Raw genomic sequence first — 14,531 nt, 5'->3', positions numbered from 1 at the left:
ATCTTGAATGTGGAGAAAGGAGAAACCTGAAAAAGGCTTACTGTACCTCGAATGCTCCGAGGACGAAGTAGCAGAGAAACAGATCTCAGATCCTACTCCAACACCAGACCAGCCCAAGCGACAGACATGTCTGATAGACAGAAGACCAACCACAAGCCCCCAGGGAATGGAAGAAAAAAGGGTGGACTCACCCACCCCAAAACAGAGCTCGGGTGCCAACCCAATCCGCTCCTCCAAAATAAGGCACTCCCAAGGAGAACCCCCTAGGACCTGGAACAGAGAAAGGTGCAAAGATCCGTAGGAGGACCTGTCACAACTCTCTTAGACAGTCTCTACAGCAGGTGGAACAGAGCCCACAGAGCAGCAGATGCTGCCCCTTACAGAAATAAGCTACCTGAACCAACCTCCTACACACAGGGCAGGAAGAGGACCCTCCAGAGAGAGGAAACCCCAACTCATAAAGGAAGATAAACTATCCCCTCCAAAAGGAAGGGCACAGATAAGAACAGCGTACACATCCACAAGACATGAAGCCATAGTATGATCAAAACACGGACTGAATGAAAAATCATCCAGATACCACTGTTGACCCAACAGAGAAAATAACTCCCCAAAGAGGAGCACACTCCGTCCGAAGGACAAGTCAGGCCTTAGAGTTTATAACCAGTACCTGAAGGTGGATGAGAACTCTGGCCTACCTGCTTGCAAGCCCAATGAGCTAGCCCCTATGTCGCAACATAGGGTCAATGAAAAAACTGGGTTGTCCCGAACCAGCCCATCGGATCATAAGTCTCCAGACATCCAAGAAGGATTCAAGACAAGAACTCCAGACCTGGGACCCAGAATCTTTCTAGAATGAACGATACCCTCAGGGAACACAAGATAGCCCGTCTGAAGCAATCAGACCTCACAGGGGATGAGAACCAGGAAACCCGGAGAACGGGTACAGGACTCACTCAAATTCCCAGCCTAAAGGGAAGAGAACACCCTTAGCCGGAGGTCAACACCCCCCCACCAAGCTACTAAGCCTCGACAAAGTCAAACAATTTCTCTAGAGCCCAAAGGCCCCAAGGGCAGCACTAAAGGGAAACGAAAACGAGAACAGAGTCACCCGAAAGAGAGAGAAGAAGAAAGGCTAGTCTCCATAATCCTTTCAGATTAACCTTCCAGAGGACCACACCCAAGGGAGAAGAATTCAAAGCATCCCGAACCCAGGCAGAAAAAAAATCCCCTAAGCAAAAAGCTTGGAAAAAGAGATAACACCTATCTCCCCTGATATGGAGACGACTAACTCCCGAAGGAAGACAGAGCCTCACGGCCCTCACTTCCTAATTAAGTGGCCAAAGCCGCCACAAAAAAAACGACGAAGTCCAGAAAGTCTCGACCCAAAGAAAGAGAACCTTTAAAAGGAACAAGTCCTAAAAAAAAGACACTTCCAAAGAGACCATGAAAAGCAAAACCATAAAAAAAAAGTGGAATGAAGGACCTAAATCCTCCAAGCCCCCAACGAGAAGGAACACGCTAGTTCCCAAAAAAATTGACTGAGCATGTCGCTGCAGATATCAACGGAGTCCCGGCCCACTAGATTGAAAGGCGAATGAGGACTGAACCAATCCCCCATGCCCCTAAGCAACCACGGAACCTCAAGTCTTCTCAGGATGCTAGTTGAAGCTTGTAACACAAGAAAATCACACAATCATATTGTGATCACTGGGCGCCCTTACCGGACCAACCAGACATAAAAAAAAGGTGCCCCGTGTCTGAACTAGGCCTCAAAGACAGAAGGATTTGTACCCAGTCAGGACCAGCCTGAAACCAAGGGCCCCAGCACTGTCAAGGCCATAGTCTCCCCTGAGATGGAGGGATAAAGAACAGTCAGACAGATTTTTGTAAACAGAGCGAACAAAATCGCGAGTATCAATTCCAGAGAGGAAAGTTCTCAAAGGAAGGAAACATCACACCACAACATGAGCTTTAAACCAAATAAAAACCATCCTCACCGGATGAAAATAAAAGATAATGCAACATGTAGGTTATCGTCCAGGAAGAATGGACAGACCTGCAGGACAAGCCCAACAGGGGTCCGAGACTTCCAAGCTCAGAACTGGACACAAATAACAAAGACTATAAGAAGATTACTTCATCCCCTTATGTCTATGTATACAAGCCACTTGAAGAGTAAGGCTGAGAATCCCCAGACCCATTAAGAGTTGGATCCTACAGCAATGCCAAAAACATGCCTTAGTAGGACACTAAGGCACGCCAGTCTATAACGAAAGGTCCAATATACCTACGCCGGGACAAAAGGAAACACCAACCCCGAAGGTTGACCCCCTGAGGCCTATGGGGCAGTCGCTCCCCCAGAAGGCTGAAATGGACCAGGCAATCCCACGCCTGACGAGCCCCGGTTAACGAAAAACCGGACAATATCGATAGCACACTCCCGGGAGGTGCAGATGCGCCAGCACCAAAGATATGGCCATGTGGAACCGTGTTGTAACCTCCGGTGGGAAAAGGCCACACTCCCTAGAAAGGATAAGTAGCATTTGCGTTACCTGCATGCGTAGTAAGAGTTGATGGTAGGGAACTCGTCTTGTGAAAAATAGAATCCCCAAAGATGGATGGCTCAGTGGGCACCGGATTCCCTGATCCCAAGGAACAGAGCACTCTAAAACTGCATTCGGAACATAACTGATAGGCATGTATCACCTGGGTCAATTCATATTCTTTGCAAGAAGTAGAGTCTGAATCAGAGACATCCGTCTCCAAGAATCCTCCATAACTGGGGCACTGCCACCTCCAGAGAACCAGACACCTGCGGACCACGATTTCTCAGTCGCCACGCAGTCAGGAAAACAACACGGTAAACCGTGCAGTCCATGCAAAAGCCGCGCCACTAGACATAGGCCTTTATGTTCCAAAAATAGCCATGAGCCGAAGCAACACTACACAGTAGCAGACAGAATCACATAACAAACAGGATTATAAATAGACATGTGCATTTCGATTTGTTCCGAATCGAAATTCGGCCGAATTTGTTAAATTCGGAGATTCTGATCGATTCGAATTTCCGAATTACGGTAATACCGAATCTACCGAATAAATCCGAATTAGTTCAGATTTATTCGTTACATTTGGATGGCCATGGATTACACTAGTATTGTACAGTATATTAGGTTATATCACTCTGCAATGGGTTACACCTAATATATACAGTACATAATACTAGTCTATTACACAGAACATCCCACCCAACACATACCGAAATTCCGAATTTCTGAATCCAGCCGAATTTACTCGAATCCGAATGAATCTGAAACAAATTCATTCGAATTTTTCCGAATTCAAATCGATCTGAACCAAATTTTTCGGCCATGCACAAGCCTAATTATAAACCCCCCCTGTTCAATAATCCCCCTCAGGAGATATTAACCCTTGATTCCTAGATACAAAAAGGAGCCTCACTGAAACCCTATGTTAAAGTTATTCCCAAAAGGTTGTAGCCCCTCTCAGATAAACAGTCGAAATCACAATACATCCATGATGAAAGTAAAATGAAACGATCTTACCGGAATCTACGCCGTGGAACAGTAACACGGCCCTTCAAGTGTGACAGATAGTAGCGTCGCCTGCCATGGACTTGAGAAAAAAGCAGGCAGTGAAACTCGTCAACGCCGATTGCTTGTGGAGCTGTTAATATGAGTCGTGTTGGTTGCGCAGAAAGACTCTCCCTGCATCTCCAGACTCTAACTTTTATCCATGCTCTCACTAAGAGGCTGAAAAGGACTACTTAAAACTCCAATCCCATGCCGAAGAGTACTACCCTCCATAAGAGTATCGATAACTGACGCTTCTCTGCCAACCTCCTGGGACGAAAGGCAAAGAATGACTGGGGGATGAGGGAAGTGGGAGGAGTATTTAATCCTTTGGCTGGGGTGTCTTTGCCTCCTCCTGGTGGCCAGGTTCTAAATTCCCAAAAGTAATGAATGCAGCTGTGGACTCTTTTCATTTATGAAGAAAATATATGCCCATATTTTTCATTATGGTTACAAATATTGAATGGCTAGACAGTCCTGATTAGGCACAATGGAAGAATGTAGCAAACTAGGTACCCTGCTTTCTATCTCTGCATGGTGGTTCCAGATACATTGTAGATTATATAGCCCAGGATAGAAATATGGAACCCAAACTAATTAACCCATACTAGACCAATCACAGAAACAAGTTTTCCATTAGGGAGCACTGGATGGTATAATCAAGCATCTGCCAACACCAACCCAAACTGGAAACTATCCTGGCCCCATTTACTTGTCTACTAAAGGGTATAGGTATCCTATGAATCATTTGACATCTCCCTCTTAAAGTTATTTAACTAGTGGAGGAAGAACAGGGAGCAATAATAAAAGGTCCCAATCTTACACTACACATTGTGGAATTAATTGAACTGGTAAAATTGATAGCTTAAAAATGGGAATTAGAACAAGGCAGAAAGTCTTTGCCACTTTTCCAACATTTTGGGTAGTTGGTTTGTTTATTCCTTTGATCTCTGGGAAAAGGCCCCAGTGGACTTTGCATGTCAATATTGTAAACAAGAATGTAAGGTGTAGGAACCTTATTGTGCAAGATAATCAATATACTGTATCAGCGATCAATGCTTAAAGGGACATTAAACCCAATTTTTTTCTTTCATGATTCAGAAAGAGAATACAATTTTAAACAACTTTCTAATTTACTTCTATTATCTAATTTGCTTCATTCTCTTGATATTCTTTCCTGAAAAGCATATCTAGATAGGCTCAGTAGCTTCTGATTGGCTCACCCATGTGCATTGCTATTTCTTTAACTAAGGATATCTAAAGAATGAAGCAAATTAGATAATAGAAGTAAATTGAAATGTTGTTTAAAATTGTATTCTCTGTCTGAATAATGAAAGAAATTTTTTGGGTTTAATGTTCCTTTAATGATCATTATTACATTTAATAAAACAGGGTATAAGAAGTCACATCTCGGCCTTCTAGCTTATAAGGTTCTTGGTTATTTTTTTTCCTTAAACAAAGGCACTAGGTTTCAGATGGATGAGGTCCGTAAACATGTAACATAATGAAGTACTTCTGAAATATAGAACTTTTGCTTTTGGAAAATATATGCACTCATCAAGCTTCTCCAGGCTTTTCATAGGCCAGGTAAGTCTGTGTGACCATTTCTGCATAATATGAATAGCAGACGAGGACAGCAGTCCAGGTGAGGAAGATAATGTTGCATCTTGACTTGGCACAAGCCCTTCACATATGCAAGATGTGATGAGGAAAATAAGAGATGTAGAAATTGGATTCAATAACTCCCTGTATATTTATGTTTCACTTAGTTGAGTTTCTGAACATTCAGATGAGGTTCCTTATTAACCTTAGATCCTGTCAGATTCCATTGGCAGCAGCATATTAAAGGGACGGTCTACTTTAGAATTTTTATTGTTTAAAAAGATAGATAATCCCTTTATTACTCATTCCCCAGGTTTGCATATCCAACACTGTTATATTAATATACTTTTTTACCTCTGTAGTTACCTTGTATCTAAACCTCTGCAGACTGCCCCCTTATTTCAGTTCTTTTGACAGACTTTAAGCCAATCAGTGATAACTCATAGGTAACGCCCCAGGTGTGAGCACAATGTTATCTATATGGCACACATGAACTATCGCCCTCTAGTTGTGAAACATGTCAAACGCATTCAGATTCCAATAGAAGTGGTAAACACAGGGACTGTAAAGCAATTTAAAAAATGCCTGGAGTATGCATAAGAAAACAGTAACATGTAATATGGGTAGACTTTTTTTGGTTCTTATCCACCGTCAAATTCTATGTTAACATTTTTTTCTGCAGCACGCATGCACCACACAAATTACGTCTTCACAGAAGCAATACTCACAACCGTCAGCTCTCTGAGCTTCACTACTGGTGCACAGACCCTCACAGGATATTTGTGTATGTAGAAAAATATTAATAACTTTTACTTTTTAGCATTTTTGCTAATGGAGGAACTGTATATTGCAAAAATGCTTCTATTTCAAATTTAATTGCATTTCTACAGATAGCTTGATAATAATACAGTCTACAGACAAACCTTATTCATACAACACATTTCTTGTTTGCTAGATCACACACTGACTGGGAGTATTTACTAACAAGCATTCATAGTGCTAGTTAGTAAATACATAAGAAGATAATGAAGCCAGGATATCCTTAAAGGGGTAGCCAGCTATGTCCCTATGGGTTTTTTTATGCCACAATCACAACCATTTATGCTTTATTCTCTGTCAATCCTCTCTCCAGACACATTAACCTTCATGAAAAAAAGAAAACTTTCACAAGTAAGGTGGGGAAGGATAGTGCAACATCACTAAATTTAAATATCCCCATAATAAAATGTATAATTTCTTACAGTATTGCACACACACAAGACATTTTTAGAATGCTGCAAATATGCAGTTATAACTAGTTGATAAGCCTGCCCATAGGGCAGTCTGTGTGTTAAAAAAGCAACCCCCCAAGCTACAAAAAATAAAAATACAGAAAAAAACAAAAGCTATCCAAAATAATAAAATTAAACCTAAACTAATACCCCTATAAAAATAAAAAATCCCCCCAAAATAAAAACACCCCCTAATCTAATACTAAACTACCAATAGCCCTTAAAAGGGCTTTTTGTAGGGCATTGCCCTAAAGAAATCAGCTCTTTTACATTAAAAAAATAAGTCCCCCCAACAGTAAAACTCCCCACCCACCAAACCCCCAAAAATAAAATTAAAAAAACCTAACACTAATAAACCTAAAACTACGTATTGCCCCTAAAGGGTCATTTGTATGGGCATTGCCCTTAAAAGAGCATTAAGCTCTTTTTTACTGCCCTTAAAAAGGGTATTTACCTATTTTTGAAATTGCCCAATGAACCCTAATCTAAAAAAAAAAAAAAATAACAAAACAAAAAACAAAACAAATAGTTACTCACAGTTTCAGAAGTCCGGCGGAGAAGGTCTTCTTCCAGGCGGGTCCATCTTCTTCCAGGCGGGTCCATAGAGAAGGTGGCGCAGAGTGGAGGTCCGGAGCGATCTTTCCAAATGTGGCGATCCTCGGCGATGGTCCTCAGCGGCATGGAGGCTCCTCTTAATCATATTTTTTTAAAACAGCCACCTGGATTACAGCTACTGAAATCCTATTGGCTGTTCAAATCAGCCAATAAGATTTCAGTAGCTCTCATCCTATTTCAAAATCAGCCAATAGGATGAGAGCTACCGAAATCTTATTGGCTGATTTGAACAGCCAATAGGATTTCAGTAGCTCTAATCCTAGTGGCCGTTTTGAAAAATTCAGCCAATAGGAATGCAAGGTACCCCAAATTGATTGCGGTACCTTGCATTCAATATTCAGTGTATGATGGACATCGGATGAAGAGGAGCCTCCATGCCGCCAAGGACCACCACCGCAGAGGACTGCCGCCGCCACATTTGGGAAGACCGCTCCAAACCTTCGCTCCACCTTTGCTGTGGATGAAGATGATAGACCCGCCTGGAAGAAGTCCTTCTCTGTCGGACTTCTAAAACCGTGAGTACCTATTTGGGGCTTTAGTGTTAGTTTGTTTTATTAAATGTGTGGGGGGTGTTTTTTTAGATTAGGGTTCATTGGGCAATTTAAAAAAATAAGAGCTGAATGCCCATTTAAGGGCAATGGGTAGTTTAGGTTTATTAGTGGGGGGGTTTTACTGTTGGGGGGACTTATTTTTTAATGTAAAAGAGCCGATTTCTTTAGGGCAATGCCCTACAAAAAGCCCTTTTAATGGCTATTGGTAGTTTATTCTTAGATTAGGGGATGTTTTTATGTTGGGGGGGCTTTTTATTTTCATAGGGATTAGGTTTCATTTTTTTTATTTTGGATAGTGTTTTTTTATAATGTTAGCCTTTTTGTCCCCCCGTAATTTTAGATTAATGTAATTTTTTTTGTTTTAATTGTAATGTATTTTTTTTATGTAATTAAGGGGTTAATTTAGGGGGTGTTAGGTTAGGGGGCTTAGTCATTAAATTAGGTTCAATGCGTTCTGGGGGGTTGGCGGATTAGGGGTTAATAGATGTATTAGGTAGTTTGCGATGTTGTGGTTGGCGGATTTAGGGGTTAATAATTTAATTGGTTTTCTTTTTTTCTTCTTAACACTTTGTGCAGGCGGTTAGTTTCTTTTTTTTTCTTAATAGTTTTTAAAAAAATAAATAAATAAAAATACTTATTGCGGACAGTTGGTTTTTTTATTTTTTTTATTTTATTACTTACTGCGGAAGGTTAGTTTTTTTTTGTTGTAATGCTCCATTTGCCTTGGCACGGTGGATTCTTTCACCACCCTGCCATTTTCGGAATCCACCTGGATACAGCGACAGACGCGTTACAAACGCAATTATAGTATAGATAATTAAAGTGATGGTAAATCTAAGCGTATAACAAACGCTAGGATATACCATCACTAGAAATCAAGAGCAGTTTAAAGTGATGAGATATGTAAAAAAGGGTACTGAACTCACCCTTTCTGTGCCGTTGCACAGCGCTAAACTCAGTGGCTCTGGCCGCCCATGGCACATTACGCTCCTTCAATGAGGTGACGTTTGCTCCTCTGATCCAATAGCCATGCGCGTCAACTGACTGTTCTGTATGCACGCACGGCTATTGGTTTAGAGGCGCAAGCGGCACCTCATTGGTAGAAGAGCAATGTGCCAAGGTGCGGCCAGAGCCGCTGAGTTTAGTGCTGTGCAACGGCACAGAAAGGGCGAGTTCAGCACCCTTTTTTACATATCTCATCACTTTAAACTGAACTTGATTTCTAGTGATGGTAAATCCTAGCATTTGTTAAACACTTGGATTTACCATCACTTTAATGCCAATACAATTTAAAGAAACAAACCCAAAAATTTTAATAGGACATGAAATTTTAACAACTTTCCAATTTACCTCCACTATCAAATTTTCTTCGTTCTCTTGGTATCCTTTGTTGAAAGGTATGGGGGAAAGCTCTGAAGCATGAAGGTGTTTGCAGTACTATTTAGCAGCAGTGTTGCAAGGATGTTCTACATTTTGCTAAAGAACTTTTTCCTGCCATGACAACATAGAAATAAATTGGAAACTTTTTTTAAAGCTCTATGCTCTGTCTGAATTGCAAAAGAAAAAATGTTGGGTTTCATATCCCTTTAAAAGGGAGAAAAAGATAAAAAAAAAAAAAAAAAAAGAAAAAATATACGAACAAACACCACTTTAAATTTCTACTAGTCCTGAATGAGAATGAGTAATTAATTTGAATTTTCAACACTGAGGACTAGTAATTTCTTTTCTCTAGTAGTTTTATTTTCTCCTGGTTGGCAAATAAGATGTGCGTGTTAGGCAGAAACACAATTTTTATTGTATCTCTTATTTGTACAACAGAAAGCAAACATCTATGATCCCTTTATGCTCAAATACACACACATGGTTAGCTTAATACCTGCTAATTATGCCCTGTACTAGGGATAAATAGTACAGCGCAACCACTAGAGACGCATACGCAGCACTGAATTATCACGGTTTGCCTGCAGACTTAAAATGTGGCAACATGGAAACAGGATCTAAGAGAAAGTTAACTGTGCCAAATAACACCTCAATCTCTTTGTCTTGGGCAATATTTGCATTACACTGTGACACAATATACAAATTCAATTGTGATCTGGAATTTCCCAGGTGCCCACGAAACAGAGTCAAATCATGTGGCTTTAGACAAATACTACTACTTAGGTCTCATTCAGTGAAAACTCTATTTGCAGTGCACACATAGATTAGCATAGTATGTTAAATTAATATCTTATTTGCTGCAAATATTTACAAAGTTACATTGCATATCCTGTAAGTGTTTTTTCCAGAACAAACCATTATTTGGCCATTTTCCCTTAATGACAAAATTACTAAATTGCTTATTGGAATTCTGGTGTTTTATTTTGTGAAATTATAGGATCACAAAAAGTTCCAAAATGTCTCTCTCCCTAGAAAATGATGGGTTTCACTAATTCTAGGATAGGTCGAAGGCCACATTACAGTATACACACACTTAAAGGAAGATTAAAACACTAAATAAATGCTAGATAGAATGATGCATTGAAAGAAAAGATTAGTCTGAGAATAAAACGTAGATGTATTTTTTTTAAATTTCATTAGCTACTTAAATATTGACAAAATAAGTGTAAAGTTTTAGTTTCTATAACACAATGGGAGCTGCTTTAGGTAACCTTCTCTGCTGTGGCCAATCAGGGTCAGTTATAAATAGGTCACTAGAGTGTGCAGCCAATGGCTGTGTGGAATAATTAACAGTGTTCCTGAACTTCCATTTCTAACAGGAACTGAAAAAGCTCACAATTTCAAAATAGAATTACAGGAAAAGGGGACAAAATAATGAAAGTATATCAGATGTATTTTTATATATACGATTTATCATTTTATATTACCTTCTCAAAGTGATTAAAGGAACAATCTAGTCAAAAATAAACTCATTCAGATAGGCCATGACATTTTAAACAACTTTCCAATTTACTTCTATCATCAATTTTGCTTTGTTCTCTTGGTATCCTTGGTTGAAAGGTAAACCCAATAGGCTCATATGCTAGTTTCTTAGTCCTTGAAGGCCGCCTCTTATCTGAATGTGTTTTACATTTTTCACAACTAGAGGGCTTTAGTTCATGTGTGCCATATAGATAACATTGTGCTCACACTTGTGGAGTTACCACTGATTGGCTTAAATGAAAGTCTGTCAAAAGAACTGAAATAAGGGGGCAGTCTGCAGAGGTTTAGATACAAGGCAATCACAGAGGTAAAAAGTGTATTATAAAAAATAAAAAAAAACACGAGATGTAAAAGTACAGCTACACTCATAGCAGTGGCTGATAAATTATAAAAAAAAAGCAAAGGGCTTTAACATAGAGATGCACATACATATATACGTGCAGAACATTGGATTATGAAATAAAAAATAAAAACTGGAAAAAAAAAAGTATATTAATATAACTGTTGGTTATGCAAAACTGGGGAATGGGTAACAAAGGGATTATCTATTTTTTAAACAATAACAATTCTGGTGTAGACTGTCTCTTTTAGATAATGCCTCAAAATAAAATTAGATTATAAATACATTTTTAGTTAAAATGATTTAAGAAATGAGTCACTATTGATAAATTAAATTTAATTGCACAGAATACCTCAAATTTACAAAACTTGGAACATGCTTGGTTATCTAAAAAAAAAGTGAGGGGATCTGCTTTTTGGCAAATTAAAGTGATAGAAAATCCTAGCGTTGTACAAACGCTAGGATTTACTATTGAAACAAAAAAAGGGCACTTTTTCAGCAATGACTAATCTGGCTTCCTCCAATCACAGCATGGCCTCAGGCAATGACTACCCTGGGGGGAAAGCCGTGATTGGAGGAAGCCGGATTAGTCATTGCTGATGTGTGAAGAGAGGATTTCCAGGAGGGGGAAGCTGCTCTGGCTGTGAAAAGAAAAAGAGGTAAATTTTTAATCAAAACGGCTGCTTTGTAAACTTTGATGAATGAAAGTGCCCCTGTTTTAAATAGTATTTTTTTTAAAAAACAGGCTTTCATTCACCCAAGTTTACCTCCACTTTTAAGCCTTTTAAAATAATGTAAAGGAAACTAATAAATATTGACCAAATTTAAGCAGTATTTTTTTTGTTTTCTTTAAATTTTGCTGGTGCATTCATTCTGACAACTAATGCACATCTCAAATATGTATACGCTGTGATCTCTTGCACATGCACAGTAGTAGCTGGTGCTCTTAAAATTTTGATGTCCATTTAATAAATTTGTTTTTTTATTTTTGGTAAGACATATTTTTATATTTGACAGATACAGTTCCCAGGATTCGAACCAAGTTAAATATTCTACATGATCCCACTTACGGAAGTGAGTAATGTCTATAACTGTGTGTCAAACTTTTCTGAACAATTTGCCAAATCACTTTTTTTTCCCATTCAAATTGCCAGTAAACAAAAATTTGAGACTTTTTTTTTCAATCAAAACAAAAAATACTTTATATTTTTCTATATGATGAGGTTTTAGAAAAGCAATGCTTTACAATAGACGTTGACAAAATTGTTTTAAGTTTATGAACTGGTAGGAATATATTAGGACGTTATCCAAAGCCTTCTTTTCAGAAAACAAGGATGTTTGCATTTAGATATTATTCCTCCCAACATTTCCTGGAGACTTTAAGAGATGGGTAGATTATTAGAGAACCAGCTTTTTGTGTGTGGGGCTGTAGTCAGGGTGCTTGTTCAAGGTGGAGTTGGGACAGATCCTGAAATCTGGAACTGATAATCCAGCAGGATATGGGACATTTGATAGGTCTGAGATAAGGTTCCTAACTCTTTTGATCATTATACATTTAAGTAGCATTCTATTGGTCGTATCTTCGTAACGCCCAGGATTTGTGTAAGCCCTGTTTCATTTCCACCCCACCCCCCATACTTCCCAATAATTTTGAATACAAACACATACATTAGCTTATTTACCCTTAATTTATTCCTAATGATCCATTTTACCTGCTGGAGGTTAATTAATTGTTTACAAATAGCTCATTTTACTTTATTTCTGCATATGAAATAACTGATTAAGCCCGTGATATCCCTACCTATACTGAAATTTCCTATTAGGCTATAGAAAAGCTGTGTAAATAGTCAGCAAAATAAATTACACTCCTAGGGCGCGATCCGATATAGATCGTAGTTTGCGGCGCAAGCGAGGGAACCGGCGTCGCCCGCAGTTTCAGCTCGCAACTCGAGCTATCCTATATAAGTCGCCGTCAGATGCTAACGTGCCGTAAGTCTGACAAACCAGCGATGTCCAGAAATCTGCACAAGTACAAATTTCTGGCGTCGCCAGTGACTTGCGGCACGTTAGAAACTGCCGGCGCCTACAAAACCTGACTAAAGTCTAAATCACCCGCACTGTCTAACACGCCTCCCTAACATAGCCCGACAAGTCTAACACGCCTCCCTAACATAGCCCGACACGTCTAACCCTCTATCCGCTATCCCCCCTCACTAGCCTAACAATAAAATATGTATTAACCCCTAAACCGCCGCTCCCGGAGCCCGCCGCTACCTAATAAAGTTATTAACCCCTAAACCGCCGCCAGCTATATTAAATCTATAACCCCCTAAAGTGAGCCCCTAACACCGCCGCCATCTACCTTACCTACCCCCTAAAGTGAGCCCCTAACACCGCCGCCATTTACCTTACCTACCCCCTAAAGTGAGCCCCTACCCCGCCGCTATTTTAAAATTATTAACCCCTAATCTAATCCCCCTACCCCGCCGCCATCTATATTAAATTATTTAACCCCTAAAATACTAAACTATCCCTACCACTAAACCTAAGTCTAACCCTACAAATAGCCCTGAAAAGGGCTTTTTGCGTGGCATTGCCCCAAAGTAACAGCTCTTTTGCCAGCCCTTAAAAGGGCTTTTTGCGGGGCATGCCCCAAAGTAACAGCTCTTTTGCCAGCCCTTAAAAGGGCTTTTGGTGGGGCTTTGTCACAAAGTAAACTGCTCTTTTGCCTACAATCTACATCCCCCTACACCGCGGCCACCTATAATAAATGTATTAACCCCTAATCTAATCCCCCTACACCGCCGCCAGCTATATTAACTATATTAACCCTAATTATATTAGGGTTAATATAGTTATATTATATATATTAACTATATTAACCCTAATTATATTAGGGTTCATATAGTTAATATCGTTATTATAATTATATATATATTAAGTATAATAACCCTATCTAACTCTAACATCCTAACTAAACTCTTATTAAAATAAATCTAATATTAATATTATTAATTAAAATATTCCTATTTAAATCTAAATACTTACCTATAAAATAAACCCTAAGATAGCTACAACATAATTAATAATTACATTATAGCTATGTTAGGGTTTATATTTATTTTACAGGTAAATTGTTAATTATTTTAACTAGGTATAATAGCTATTAAATAGTTATGAACTATTTAATATCTACCTAGTTAAAATAATTACCCAATTACCTGTAAAATAAATCCTAACCTAAGTTACAAATACACCTACACTATCAATAAATTAAATAAACTACAAATATCTATCTAAAAATACAATTAAATAAACTAAACTAAATTACAAAAAAAATAAAACACTAAATTACAAAAAATAAAAAAAAGATTACAAGATTTTTAAGCTAATTACACCTATTCTAAGCCCCCTAATAAAATAATAAAGCCCCCCAAAATAAAAAAAATTCCCTGCCCTATTCTAAATTAAAACAAGTTCAAAGCTCTTTACCTTACCAGCCCTTAAAAGGGCCTTTTGTGGGGGCATGCCCCAAAGAATTCAGCTCTTTTGCATTTAAAAACATATACAATACCCCCCCCATTACAACCCACCACCCACATACCCCTATTCTAAACCCACCCAAACCCCCCTT

General features: G+C 38.9%; 1 protein-coding gene and 1 long non-coding RNA gene across 2 annotated transcripts in view; one reads left to right on the top strand and one right to left on the bottom strand.

Moving 5' to 3' along the window:
* The window catches only part of GALNT12 (polypeptide N-acetylgalactosaminyltransferase 12), a 109,829-nt gene that overhangs the window by 80,683 nt on the left and 14,615 nt on the right, over positions 1–14,531 (bottom strand). The window lies entirely within an intron of this gene.
* Positions 1–14,531, top strand: part of LOC128660505 (uncharacterized) — an 80,233-nt gene that overhangs the window by 55,729 nt on the left and 9,973 nt on the right. Inside the window, exon 3 of the long non-coding RNA XR_008402538.1 lies at positions 11,915–11,971. This is a non-coding gene — a long non-coding RNA (uncharacterized LOC128660505). The remainder of the gene's footprint in view (positions 1–11,914; positions 11,972–14,531) is intronic.

This window comes from Bombina bombina, chromosome 5 (assembly GCF_027579735.1).
Source record: "Bombina bombina isolate aBomBom1 chromosome 5, aBomBom1.pri, whole genome shotgun sequence".
In the NCBI taxonomy this organism is placed as follows: Eukaryota; Metazoa; Chordata; class Amphibia; order Anura; family Bombinatoridae; genus Bombina; species Bombina bombina.
The sequence above is the reverse complement of the archived record's forward strand: the minus strand, read 5'-3'. Positions and strand labels throughout refer to the sequence as shown.